We start from the raw sequence: 11585 nt of genomic DNA, 5'->3' as shown, positions 1-11585 counted from the left end.
TTTCTGCCTTCCACCCTCCTCAGTGATTTTCTGTGTCTTACCAAAGCAGAGGATCCCAGCAGGCAGCTGCACTCATTCATTTCACTGTGCACTCAAGGTCTTTGCAGTTGGCACCTCGCACAAACTCCCTGATGCTAACTTGGATGTCAGCCTCTCCCTTCCCCACCCCTCTCTGAAGATTTGGTAAATAAAAAACAGGGACTTTTCAAAACAAAAGGGCCTGAGCGAGCATGAGGAACCAACAGACTCCAGGGTAATGGGGTCACCAAGTCAGCACAACCAAGTGGATAGGTCATTTGCTGCCCTTCTGCTATGTAACAGGCCCAGGGCTGGACTCTGTGGTCTGGGCGCACCATGAATTAATCTGGGTCCCTTCTTATGGAACACACAGGTTAACAGCTGGTATGCCCAGCATTTGAGGAATCTGAAGCTGAAAACATACACACTAAACAGCGTTTTAGAAAGATTATTCCAGTAGGAGAAAGGAAAATCCTAGGTCAGAAAGGACAGTGTGACAGAGGCTGTGGGAATTTGGGCCAAAGGTGGAATCTATGGGGATAGAGAGGAAGCAGTGAATGTGAAAAATAAGGAACGATACATCTTGTAATAAAAGCAACAAAGGGAAGAATTTGGTAGTGGATCAGATACAGGATGGGGAAGGAGAGAAAATAGTTAAAAATTAACCCACCTTGGTGGTGAGTCTGGGGGATGGGAGAGTCCACAGTGGGTAACGGGGAAGAGCTGGTGTGAGGGACAGGAGGATGAGTTCAGTCACTTCCAGGCCATGCGAGGGCAAGTGTCCTGTAGGTGACTGGACTTGGAGAAGGGCAGTGGGCTGTCTTTTGAGAGTGTCCCCGTCACTACAGGTGTGCAAACAGTTCCAGAACCATCACTGGCCTGGGATATCCTGGACTGATTTCATATACCAGGTAGAAGATTGGAGTTGACAACATTGAGGTACCTCCTGGCTGGGAGATTCTGTGAGCTTTGGCTGGGCGAGCACACATGTGGGAAATATGACTCTATGTGTGGGAAGGGGGTCCATGGCCCAGGCCTGCATTGGCATCCATTTCCTCAGAGGATGCCAGAGATGCCATCAGATGGCCCAGGGGCATGAGGCCCAGGTGAGGCACTTCAGCTGCCTGGGGTCCCTCCCCCAGCCCCACCCTCAAAGGCCCTGGAGCCCAGGCCTGTGCTGACTGCCAGGGCCTTTCCTGGAACTCAGCAGAGGACGGAGCCCCTCCCTGCCAGCCCTGGCACACGCCAGGCACAGCGTGTCCCCTGGGGCACCTAGCAGACACCCCAGGAGGCTGGGGTGTGGGACAGGTCTCCACCTCCAGGAAGAGTCCTGCTCTGGGCTGCCATCTGAGCTCCCTGCCCTGGGCTGTCATCCTCACCAAGGCCCTACCAGACCACAGGGGACAGCAGGCACAGCAGAGGAAGGAGAAGCTTTGTGGCTGGGTGGCAGGATTCATGGGTCTTTGTTGTGGCTTTGGGTGGGAGGGTGGGGAAGGCAGAAAAGCAGGGTCTCAGGCTTCAAAGCACCTCCCCACCTGCTTCTCCCTCCCTCTGAGGAAATCTTCAGGGGCCTCGTGGTTTTGAGGGGAGGGGACAGGAAGAGACTCTAAACTCTGGGTCAGCCAAGGACAGAGGTGGAGGAGATCTTCTTGCCCTATATCCCATTTTCTCTCAGCATCCTCTTCCTGTGCTCCCCGCCACCCTAGAACAAATTTCTACCTCCATCTGCCGCTGTGAGTTACATCCCCCACACCAAGACCTCCAGGGGCCTCCCAGAGTGGTGGGCTTTGGGGAAAACGGGCCTTGTACACAGAAGCTGCAGGCCGGGCCACACCTGCCCAGGGGGGCAGGAGGAGAGCTCCCCTCCCAGATGGGCCGAGGCTGCTCAGCTCGGGCTGGGGGGCCGATCGACGCTGGAACGCAGGGGCGAGAAGGCAGAGAGGGATGCTCACAGGGGCCACGTAGAGGTCCCGCGCGGCAGGCAGGGGCAGGCAGGGGCGGGAGCCGGGGAGCCGGCGGTACGCCCGCACCACCCCCCCCCCCTCTCCTCCCCCGGGCTCGAGGGAGCCTCCGAGAGTCGGGTCGTCGCTGACCGCAGGCTGCAAGAGCGGTTGATCTGGTGAGCGAGCACACCCACTTACCCAGCTGCTGAGTCAGGCTGTTCTCGCTCCCCGCTCGCCCGCCCGCTCGGGACATTGTGTTCCAGCCCCGGCGCGCTGGCACCGGGCCCAGGCGCTCACACCAGCCTCCTCGCCCTGTTTGTGCTCGCGGCTTGCGCTCGGCGCGCAGCCTCCCCGCCGCCGCAGCCCTGCGAGTGCGCGCTGGGGCCCGGCCAGGGGCGGCCGGGGGGCTGGTGCGGAGCCCCGGCGACGCGCCCCCGGCCCGCGGGGCCCCGCAGCCCAGCCCGGGCGCCAGCCTTACGTACAGCACCCAGACCTCTCCAGCCCCCCACCTGAGCCCTGCTGTGGAAGCCCGGGCGCGCGTGGGGCCCGAGCGGCACACTTGGGGGGGGGGGCAGGTGTCGGTAGCTCCTCGAGGGAGAAGGAGCCGCCCAGGCTGCCGCCCAAGCCCCGCTAGCGCTCGGTCCAGTCTGGAGGAGGATAGCTTGGGAGCGCGCCAGCCCCACACTTGGAAGACCTGGGATGCAGTCACGTGACAACGGAAGCCCGCTGGAGGGGGGCCGATTCAAGCGATCCCCCCACCCCCACCCCACCCCCGCCACGAGGAGCCTCCTCCTCCTCGTGCCTCGGACCCTCTTCCCCGTCCGCTCTTCGCACCAGCCTGGAGACTCCAGGGATTCCCAAGGGCTGGCAAACCAAGCCCAGCCCTTTGGGAGAGCTTGGGAAACCCCTGGCAGGACGCCGGCAGTACGAAGAGCCCGGGAGCAGACGGCAGGGTGGAGAAGACGACCCCGAACTGGAACATGACCCCTCCCTTTGTTCCAGCCCCAAACCCGGATTTATTCAGAGCCACGTTTTCTCTTTACCCATCCATCTACAGAAAGACGTCATTGAGTGCAGTTCCTGAAGGTTCCACCGTCTCCAAACCAAGGAGGGGACAAAGGACTGACGTACTGAGCATACCATATGGAAGGCTCTGTTGGGTCGTGCTAACGATGTCAGTAGAAAGTTGAAGACACAATTCCTAAAGTCCTTTCGTCTCCCACCTCCCAACCTCCGCAGTGTGCTGTGCCATTTCTGCTGCCAGGGGTGCCCATGCTCCGAGGCTACCCATCTCTTCAGCTCCAGCTCAGAAAGCCCGCTTGAAACAGCGCCAGCCAAATCTGATTCCTCTCCCCTCCCAATGCCCGGCACATTCAGTCTGTACCTTTCTCACGGCACAGCGTGTGGCCTGTCTCGTATTCTAGTGATCTGTTTACTAATCCTGTTCTTCTAACCAGATTAAAAAGTCCTTGAGGCGGAAACAAAGTCTGCCTCTTTGAGCCCCCTCCCCCCCCCAACACTTGAGCTCATCCCCCACAGGCCAAGTTTGGCACTGGAGTTGATGTTCAGTAAATGTTGGGTGTATTGAAATGATTTCCTGCCCTCGGGCAGTTTGCAGACCAGTTGAAGAGACAAACACACAGTTCGTGAGGTTAAATAATAACCCAAGCCAGCAGGTGGTGAGTACCAAATGTTAAGAGCTATAGGGACTCAGGAAGGAGGTGGTGATAATGGGAGAAAGATCCCAGGAGGTTCTAGGCCTTGGGCTGTGTGTGTGGAGGAGGAGAGAGGAGGCGTGGAGGTGACTCATTCTGGTTGACATCACCACAAACCAGCCTTCATGCTAGCCACTTTACATGCATTATCTCTAATATTTAGGTGGAGGGAGGGGGGTAGGCTTGGAAGGAGTGGAGGGGATGGTGCCCAAGCCAGACCTGCCCAGAGCTTAACCAGAGCATAGAGGCAGCCTTGGATCTGGGCTCCCCACCCTCAGTTCACGGGCACTGCCTGTTCCCTGGCCTGCCACGCCTGCGCGCTACACCCAAGAGAGCTGCCCAGCTCTGGATGCACTCTGGTCCCACCCTGGTGAACAACTGGCTGTGTGATCTTGGGCAAGGCACTTCCTTCCCTACACCTCACCGCCATTTGTACCTCTGTTGCAGCGCTTATGGGCCGGGGAGTCTGTGAGTTAGTGTCCTGGCGGCCACGCGACGCTTACCACCTCCCCTCATGTTATCTGGGCTGCTGTGGCTGCCTAAACCCCCAGCCCTCTCTCCCTCCCCCACTCACTGCTCCCTCCCCGTCTGGAGCTGCTGAGAGGAACACTGGGTACAGAGTGTGAGCAGGGATAGTAGGTTTCCTGTGGTTGCAAAAGGAACATCGGGACTTTCCCTGCGGTGCCCAAACTGTGGGAGAAGTGGGGGAGGAGGAGGCAGGGCCAACCTCGAAGGAACCTCTGCTGCCTTCCCTCCCCTCCACGCTGCTCCCAGCTCTCCAAAAGGCTGGTACAGTTTGTTACGCTGGGGCCGGAATGTACCGTGTGTTTCATATGGCCTCTGTCCAGTCCTACACTGGCCGCTTTATATTTATACTTTCTTCTTCAGCTGTGGCATCCTGCTGTCAGTCAGTCACCCCTGCTCTCATCTGCCCACCTCCCACCTGGGGTCTGGACCCCACCAAGAATCAGTCCTCGGGTTCCAAACTCTTGTGGTGGGGGCGGGGGTGCAGAGAGGACCCTGGAGGAGAAAAGCTGGACTCCAAAAGGGTAAAACCCCCAGTCCCCTTTCTCTCTCCCATCACCCAGCCCTGCAACTGCCTCCAAGGTCATGGACTCTGATTTAGGTCTGAAGGTTCTCCGTGCCTTTGAGGTCCATCCTCTGTTCCTTGCCACTCTTGTTTTCCCGAGCACTTCAGCAATATTCTTAAGCCCAGCTGGACAAGTGAGCTGAAGGCTCTATTTAAGTTGCCTCCCCCAAAGCTTGGCAGACCTGTTAATCTGTGATCCTCCCCCATCAGTCGCAGAGAACATGGCAGAGGTGGGGCTGGGGTGGGGGGTGGAATCGGACCCTCCCCACCCTCCAGGAATCACACATTCCTAATAGAAGCTGTGAAATGGAATTTGACACTTGGTGACTTAGTGATTTTCTGAGTCATGACCAGTTTAACCTCCTCAAAGTGGCTTCAACATTCAGAGACTGACCTGGCCTTCTTCCCCCAGGAATTTGTGATATGATTATTCACAATAATAGGAAACTGAGGTTCAGAGAAGTGACAGAGCTGGGATTCATATTTGTCTGACATCAATGCCAGCATTTCGTCTCCTTCTCCTCCTCCCCTCCTCCTTCTTTTTCTTCGCCTCCTCCTCCTCCCCTCCTCCTCCTTTTTCTTTCTTCTTCCCTTTCCTCTTCCTCTTCCTCTCCTTTTCCTCCTCTTCCTCCTCCTGCTCCTCCTCCTAGAGAGAGAGAGCGCGCACAAGTGAACGGGGGAGAGGGGCAGAAGGAGAGAGAATCTCAAGCAGGCTCCACACTCAGTGCAGAGCCCAGCAGAGAGCTCCATCCCACGCCCCCAGGACCGTGACCTGAGCAGAAATCAAAAGTCAGACGCTCAACCGACTGAGCCAGCCAGGTGCCCCCAATGCCAGCATTTCTAAATGGTCTGCTAGACTGCTCAGACCATGCACCTAAATTTTAGGTCCTCCATTGCTCAAGCCTCAGAGTTTCAGTCCCTTCTTTCTCAAGTGATTCCAGAGACTCTGCCTCCTGGGAGTCCGTGCGTGCCTTGAGGTATAACTGTTTTCGGCCCATTTGACAGGCCGGAAGCGTAGGGGCCCTGGAGGAGGCTGAATGGCAGAGTTGGATGGTCAGGCTTGCTGGCTGAGGGCATCCTCCGTTGTCCCTCAGCCAACTGGCACGCCTGCTGCCACTCACCACCCCCTCACCTGGGAATAAACTTTGCCTTGTTGTATTGATCTAGCATGGGATCCAAAAGCCAGAGCCTGAGTCTCTGAACTCAGGTCTGTCTGTGGCACGCAGTGACAAGGCGGCATGGGCTCTGTTAGGACCCATTTATGGCAGCACTTTCGGAGAAATCACCACCGTCATGTCAATCCCTGGGGTTTGTGTCAGGCCATGTACGTTTCACCTACATGTCCCAGCTCAGCGTGATCTTAACGTGCCTCTAACGTGAAGAGAAGAGCAGTCACTTTCCCGGTGGGAAACGTGAGGCAAGAGCGGCTAGGTTGTTCACCCAGAGGCAAGAAACTTGGTTTGTGACGGTGCGATCTCGGGTGCTTCGTTTCATAACCCGGGGCCTCTTCCGAGCTAAGAGAGGAAGAGTTTCCCAAGACGTCCCAAAATCTCGTGACATGTGGCCTTTCACCCAGCTCTACCACCGTAGGAAGGGACCACATTGTCCACGCCACCCTTATCTACCCCCAGAGGCTGAAGCAAGGGCACCAGACATCCTGTAGTGAGTCGGCCTGTCCCGGTCTCTGGCTTCCTGTCTTCTGCGGCTCTCATGGGCACATTTTGTCCCCTCTGAGCCCAGTTCTTCCTCTTTCATCCTTCTCTCTGTCTTTGCTCACTGAGAGCCCTGTTTATATGCCTCCATCCATCTGTGTTTGCTTTTCTTTTTGCTGTTCATATGTTCATTCTCCTGGGAAGTTTCCTAGGGTCCCAACTGACATCGACTTATTTCCAAGGAAGCATCTTCCACTCCTACCCCCACTTGCGCTCTTCCCCTTGCCTCCAGCTCTGCCAGTGTCAGATTGCTGAGGTCCACGTGCTCAGTGGGTACTTCATGAACACCTACTGTGTGCTCCAGCAATTGTGTTAATTCCTGGGGGCCCAAAGTCTAAAAACTGTGCTGGAGCATCTGTTAATCTCTTACTGTTTGCACCAGGCACTGTGGTTTATCCTGGTGGCACGAAAGCTGGTCATGGCCCTTGAGGGATCTCTGGCCTACTCGGGAAGGTGCACAAAAATAGATCATTATAGTGCCCTGGGAAGTTGGGGACTGGGGGTGGCCAGAGGGGTCAGGGAGGGCCCCTCTGGGGAAGCCAGTCTGCGAGTCTGAAAGGAGCTAGCCAGGCAAAGTAAGGGCACAGGGCATTCCAGGTGGAAGGAATAATGTCTATAAAGGCACACTGGCATGAAGCAGCCTGTGTTCTCCGGTGGGCACTTTGAGTTGTTTGGTCTGGCCTGGACATGGAGTACAGGTTAGGGAACCCAGGGAGATGAGGCCAGAGACAGGCAGGCCCAGATGGTGCAGAACCTCATGTTCCAGCAAAAGGGTTGACCTTTATCCTGGAGCAGCCGGAAGCCCAAGCAGCCTCATGGCTCCCCGCAGCCTGGGAGCTTCGGGGCTGGGCCTGGGCCAGGCCCAAAGCCCTCTCTTGAGCCCTCATTAACCCACATTTACTGCCCTTTGGCTTAGTGAGGCCTGTGGGAGAGTCAGACACTGGAAAATAATGCTGTTTTTAAAGCACAATCATTATTCATTCATAAATGTTTAGCAAGCTCTGATGTTTGCCAGGTGCTGCTTTGAACGTTGGGAATGGGTCCTTGAACCCTACAGAGATCCTCGCTCTCAGGAAACTTACCTCCTTGGCAGTTGGAGAGGTAGGATTGGCCATAAACAAATAAACACATAAAACAAATAAATGAGAAGGATAATTTCAGATCCCCAAAACAGAGCGATGCAATTGAGGGGAATGGGGTAGTCTGGGTAGTCAGGCAAGGCTGCTCTAAGGAAAGTTAAGTTTGAGCTGAGATTGAGATGATGAGAACAAATCAGTGTGTGTGAACATCTACAGGCTGAGGGTTCAGGTATAGGAAACAGCACTTGTGGGGTGCTTGTGTGGCTCCGGCAGTTAAGCGTCCAATTCTTGATTTTGGCTCAGGTCATGGTCTTGTGGTTTGCGGGATCAAGCCCTGTGTGGGGCTCCAGGCTGACGGCACGGAGCCTGCTTGGGATTCTCTCTCTCTGCCCTTCTGTCTTTTTCTCTTTCTCTCAAAAATAAATAAACTTAAAAAAAAAAACAAAAACAAAAAACGGAAACAGCACAGGCAAAGGCCCTGAGGCAGTAAGGAGCATGGTGTTTTCCAGGTTTAGAAAAAAATGTTGGGTTCAAATTCATTACTCTGTAGCAATTCTATGCAAGGATTATTGTACCCATTTGGTAGAGATGGAAACTGAGGCTCAGAATGTTTACATTTCTTGGCCCAAATCATAACTGGTAGTACAAATTTTGGTTCTAAAGCCACTGTTTTGTTTTGTTTTGTTTTGTTTTGTTTAAACCAAAGTATCAAGTACAGCAACCGTGTGTCCTAAATCATTTGGGAAGATCCAATTTCCAAAATTTTGTCTCGTTGTTCCCTAGATATCCATCATGGGCATTCTCTGTCCCAAATCGTGACTTTGAGCCCCGTCTCTGCCACGTACTACCAGCGGGATCCTAGGACAAGCACTTCATCACCATAAGCCTCAGTTTCATCATCTGTAAACAGGCAGAGTAATAATTCTGATAATTGAGGCTTGCTGAGAGGATTAAGTGAGATAATCCATGTCAGAGGCAGTACAGTGACTGGAACATGGCACACGTCCAATTCATTCAATTCATGATAGTTTTGTACTGTTACCTTGGGAAACTGAGGTCACCTACAGAATGGTCCTGCTGCCACGTGAGAGGCCTCTGAAGCATGAGCCAGGCAGGGGAGCAGTGGGAGGAGAGAGAGCAGGAGAGGGCGGCCAGGGGGGCCTCTTCCCTGTACTCAGCCGCTTACTCCTTGAGCTGGGATCCCACACTGACACATCTTGTACTTCCCGTTTCCAGGGAAATTCCTCGCCACTGGACCGCACCCGCCCTTGAGGACCTCCCCATCTCTTTGGGCAGAGCAGAAGCCAGACAGAGCAGGGGACTGTGAAGTGACAATCCTCAGCCCTGTGTGTGCCAGGAGCCCCCGAGGGGCAGGCACCACACTGCAGGCGGGCAGGGGCCGCAGAGGAGTGTGGTGTGGGCTGCTGGGACAGAGCTCCTCTCAGAGGAGGTGGGGACCCCGTGGAGTACGTGACTCGTGCCCTTCCAGGCTGCACGCTCCAGTTAGCAGGACAGAGACCCCTCCCCACCCATCTCCAACCTTCCCAGGCTTCCTGCTCTGCTGGGAGGCCCTGTCACCACACACACACATACACACTCTCTCTCTCTCTCTCTCTCTCTCTCTCTCTTGCACTCACACCCCCCTCCCAGGCACCCCTGAGAGGACCAGCTGCAGCTGGGAGGTGGGGGTGGGGAGAGTACTGCCAGGGTTCTCAGATCCCTAGCCTCCCTCTCCCACCCCTCCCTCGCCCCCAACTGCTGAGCTGCTTCTAGGTTTAAAGCAAAACATGAATCTGTCCTTCCTGCTGTTCAGTGGCAGCAGCCCTGCCTGGAATTATTTTTAGCATGGATGCAGGGAAGGCACAGTTCTCCTTGACTTTCACTGGGGACATCCCCCACCCCCCAGCCAAGACTTGGCGGGGGGAGGTCAGTACGGAAACCCCCCTCCCAGAAAGGGGAAATGGGTGTGTTTTCTGTTCCTTCAGCTCACCAGAACAGGAGCTGTAGTCTAGCTTGGGGTTGTGCTGATGGGAAATTCTAGGTTCCAAAGCCCATGGGTTCCACCCCACCTCTGTCTGTGTCCCCCTAAGTCTGAGAAGCAGGAAGTGCATGGTGTCTGCAGCCGAGATGCCCAATCTGTGGGTGTTGGGGTCCAAGGGGAGCCACTTGGTTACACCCAACACTGTGGACTAACGACATAGGGACACCTATGGGTGCAGGGTGTGGTGTTTACACGGGTGCTTGCTTTATAATTGATTAAACTGAGCATGTCTGTTCTATATATTTCTCTGCGTGTGTCTTTTAATTTTTTTTTAATGTAGGCTCCACGCCCAGCCTGGGGCTTGAACTCACAACCCCAAGATCAAGAATCACATGCCCTACTGACTGAGCCAGCTAGGTACCCCAAGTATGTGTGTCTTTTAGATACTAGCATTACTTCATTGAGGTATAATCTACATATAGTAATAGCACAAATCTTAAGTTTAGAGCTTAATGACTTTTGATAAGTGTATATACCCGTGCAACCATCACCTAGATCAAGATCCGGACCATTTTCAGTACCCCTAAATTCCCGTGTGCCCCCTCCTAGTCAATCTCTGCCCGCCCGGGGCGGGGGCAACCTCGATCTGATTTGTACACCATAGATTAGTTTTGTGCGTGTGTGCACGCATACGCGTTTTACGAGGTTAAAAGAAATACAGCTACTATCATAGGAGAGGGAAGTGGGCAATAAAATCTTTAACGTGAAAAGGGGGCCTCAAAAAAGGAGGGTTAATTCAGTTTGAAAAAAACTAAGGCATCACTGGCATGGGAAACAGGAGGTTCCAGGGCCAGCCCAACCTCTCAGGATTGGAACAAGAGGTCTGGGGACACTTCTTGGAGCAGAGAGGCGGTGAGTGGGGAGAGCAGGAGTGAGGGAGAGGCCTGCCAGGGCTCCTCCTGAGTCCGTCCACCCCCACGTTCTGCGTGAGGTCCCTGCCCCTCCTCTGGCAGCAGTTTTCTGTGAGGCCAAGGCTGCGAGGAAGGGCGCTCTCAAGGGCATCCGCCCAGAGGCACGGAGAAGTCAGGGCCTCTGGGCAGTTAGGTTATTTATCTCTCCTGCCTTCCCTTCCAAGGTCTCTACGATTTGGGGCCTCCTTCACCCTATGTCCTGCCTGGGGAGAGGCTGAGGCTCTCAAGGTAGGGTGGGATAAGAGTCACGGAGCTCATCATTTCTTCTTTCCTTTGTTTAAAAACACGTATTTGAGGGGCTCTCAGTCGGTTGAGCTTCGGCTCAGGTCACGATCTCACAGTTTGTGAGTTCGAGCCCTACGTCCGACTCCTTGCTGACAGCTTGGAGCCTGGAGCCTGCTTCGGATTCTGTGTCTCCCTCTCTGCCCTTCTCCCGCTCTCTCTCCCTCTCTCAAAAAGTAAACGTCAAAAAATTGTACAAACAAAACACTTATTTGAGCACCTACATCGTGCTATAGCTTCTTGCTGGGTGCTGGGGACAGGAGGATGACTGAGACAAATGTCATCAGCTCACAGGGGGTGAAGAGTAGCATCGCCAGGTGAGGCCAGGCCTTCTCCCCGCTTCAAATGACCTCAGAGAGGTAAAGTGACTGGTGCAGTATCACACAGTGAGCTGCTGACAGAGGGAAGCAAAGAACAGGGACCCTTGACTCGGTCCTCCCTACTGAGGATAAGCAAAATCAACAGCCTGACTCCCCAGCTTTCTTCCCTCACAGGCGTTCTGGTCCTGGAGTAGCAGAAAGAGCACTGACCTAGAAGTCAGGAGACCTCGTCCCTGCTTCTAGGTCTTAGAGGGACGTGCCCTCTCTGGGCCCCCGGTTTTCTCCCGTGTACGGAAGGAAGGCGGACTTGAGATGAGCTTTGTGTTTCCCTCAGCTCTCACTTTCTTGAGTGTACCCTGCGTTTCCTCACCACAGGGCCTTTGCTCAGGTTTTTCTGCCACACGAATGCCTCTTTCCCTCCTCCTTCCTTCCTCTGACATTCTCCCAGTCACCTGGGACCTAATTCACATGCTG

General features: G+C 54.7%; 1 long non-coding RNA gene across 1 annotated transcript; it reads left to right on the top strand.

Moving 5' to 3' along the window:
- The first annotated feature begins 744 nt into the window (after nt 1-744).
- Nucleotides 745-9836, top strand: LOC147580905 (uncharacterized). The gene is made up of 3 exons (XR_015251193.1): nt 745-3640; nt 8341-8472; nt 8794-9836. It is a non-coding gene; the product is annotated as an uncharacterized LOC147580905 (long non-coding RNA).
- The last annotated feature ends 1749 nt before the right edge of the window (nt 9837-11585 follow it).

Source organism: Puma concolor, chromosome B2 (assembly GCF_028749965.1).
Source record: "Puma concolor isolate L17-30 chromosome B2, mPumCon1.1.hap2, whole genome shotgun sequence".
In the NCBI taxonomy this organism is placed as follows: domain Eukaryota; kingdom Metazoa; phylum Chordata; class Mammalia; order Carnivora; family Felidae; genus Puma; species Puma concolor.
The sequence above is the reverse complement of the archived record's forward strand: the minus strand, read 5'-3'. Positions and strand labels throughout refer to the sequence as shown.